Genomic DNA, 2,493 nt, shown 5'->3' with positions numbered 1-2,493 from the left:
TACTGAATTTTGGTGGTGCTGAGAGAATCAGAATTTTGGAGAAGTGTCTGCAGTGTTGCTGCCCAAGGAAAAAACTACAGTTGCTTCTCTGCATGTGGCTCATGGACCAATAGCATCAGTATCAGCAATGAGCTTGTTAGAAATGCAAAATTAGACCATGCCAGACCTATAGTTCCAGAACCTGCATTTACCAAGATTCAGAGACAATCCATCAGCACTTTAGAGTTTGAAAAATAACTTTGATATAATAAATTCTGATACAGGAAGCAGATGATCAAGGCTGAGGGAGTAATCAGGTGAAGAATTATTGTGATCTGAACTAGGGTAGCAATGGGAAGTAGTGGATGGATTTGAAAATATTTTGAACTTACAATTGATGGGCCTTGGTAATAGGCTGCAGTCAGGACAAGTATGAAAAGGATCTATGATAATAAAAATATAATTAAAAGTAGTTTTATCAGAACATCTTATGGTTTTCCTTTCCCTGTCTCCAATAAAGTACACCAGATGTGTATTACACCTGGGGGTATGCCCCACTCTAGGTATAAGGAGAGAGAATCCAAGCAGAGCACGGTAGTCCATTTTCAGATTCCATACTTACTGCATCATATTTTATTGCAAAAAGACAACATTTTCCCCTAAGATCTGGATTTAGGCATGAATGTTCACTGTAAAGACTCCAATTCAATATTTCACTGGGGTCCTGGCCAGTACAATCATGCATACAAATTAGAAAGGAGAAAGTAAAACTGTTTATTTGTTAATAATAACAAGTTATTATAATTTATGTATAAAATCCTAAAGAAACTACAAAAATCCTTCTAAAATTGTGTTAATTTAGCATGATCATAGGATACAAAGTCAATATAAAACATCAATTGTATTTCAATATATCATCAATAAATAATTGGAATTTTAAGTTAAAAATGCAATTTAAGGTGTGCCTGGGTGTCTCAGTTGGTTAAGAGTTCAACTCTTAATTACGGCTCAGGTCATGATTTCACTGATCGTGGGGTCAAGCCCCACATGGGGCTCCATTCAGTGTGGACCCTGCTTGGGATTCTCTCTTGGTCCTGCTCTCTGCCCTTCACATGCTCACTCAAGTGTGCTCTCTCTCTCCTCTCTCTCTCTCTCTCTCTCTCTCTCTCTCTCTCAAAATAAGTAAATAAACTTAAACAGTGTAATTTAAGACAGCATTAAAAATCATGATGAGTTAGTCATGAACTTCACATATGCAAAATCTTCACACAAAAAATGACAAAATGTTGTTGAGGGAAACACAGTCCAAAATAAGGGAAATGTACTATGTTCAAGAATAGGAAGACTTGCTATTATTTAGATAATTCTCTCCAAATTAGATGATAGGTTTATATAAATTCCAAATAAAACCAATTGTAAAAATTGACAAACTGATAGTAAAATGTATATGGACATGCAAAAAACAAAGGGCAGGCAAAATAATTTTGATAGAGAAGGAAGAAGTTAGAGGATTTACACTGTTTTTTTCAATACTTATTATAAAAATATACTAATAACATATGTGGTATTGGTGTAAGAATAGACATATAGATTGAAGAAAGAAAACAGAGAATCCAGAAGGAGATCCACATGTCAATTAAACTTCAACAGAAATATAAAAGTAATTAAATGGAATGGACAAGTTTTTAATAAATCGTTCTGGATACAACATTCAAAAAATAATGCTATTTTCCTTTATAAACAAATAATGTTGGATATGTGATTAGAATAAAATGTTTCAATCCCTCCAGATATCACACACAAAAATTTATAAAAAATGAATTAGGACCTAAATATAAAAGCTAAAGATATAAAACTCTTAGAAAAAAGTAAAGTAAAAAAAGTATAAACCTCGGGTATGAAAAGGATTTCTTAAACAGGACATGAAAAGCACATAACAGGAGAAAGTTGTAATCTATATTAATCAAATATAAAATTTACCTGCTCTTCTAAAGTCACCATTAAGCAAAGGAAAAGGCGAGCCTTGGACTGGGTACAAATAATTACAATCTGGCAAAGGATTTGTACCTAGAATATATAAAGAATATTACAATAAAATAACAAGATAATAAGTGACTTTTAATAGTGCACAAAATATTTCAAATGATACTCCACAAAAGAAAATACGCAAGTGCTCTCTTCGGCAACACATATACTAAAATAGGTACAATACAGAGAAGAGTAGCATGGCCCCTGTGCAAGGATGACACTCAAATTCATGAAGCATTCCATATTTTTATGAATTAAAAAGTCCTATAAATGAGGTGCAAAATAAAATGGAGGTGGCCACAGCACGGATTGAAGAGGCAGAGGAGAGAAGAAGAGAATTAAAAGATAAAATTGTGGAAAAACAGGAAGCTGAGGAAAAGAGAGATAAAAACAATCCAGGATCACGAGGGAAGATTTAGAGAACTAAATGATGCAATCAAACAGAACAATATTTGTGTCACAGGAATTCCAGAAAAACAAGAGAGA

The 2,493-nt window shown here is 33.5% G+C and overlaps 1 non-coding gene across 1 annotated transcript; it reads left to right on the top strand.

The window, feature by feature from the left end:
• The first annotated feature begins 2,149 nt into the window (after nt 1-2,149).
• LOC121039544 (U6 spliceosomal RNA) lies at nt 2,150-2,256 on the top strand. The gene has a single exon (XR_005794828.1). It is a non-coding gene; the product is annotated as a U6 spliceosomal RNA (small nuclear RNA).
• The last annotated feature ends 237 nt before the right edge of the window (nt 2,257-2,493 follow it).

The sequence above is a fragment of the Herpailurus yagouaroundi genome, unplaced genomic scaffold (assembly GCF_014898765.1).
Source record: "Herpailurus yagouaroundi ecotype Mexico unplaced genomic scaffold, PumYag 180, whole genome shotgun sequence".
Classification (NCBI taxonomy): Eukaryota; Metazoa; Chordata; class Mammalia; order Carnivora; family Felidae; genus Herpailurus; species Herpailurus yagouaroundi.
Note: the sequence above shows the minus strand (reverse complement) of the source record. Positions and strands in the feature narration are given on the sequence as shown.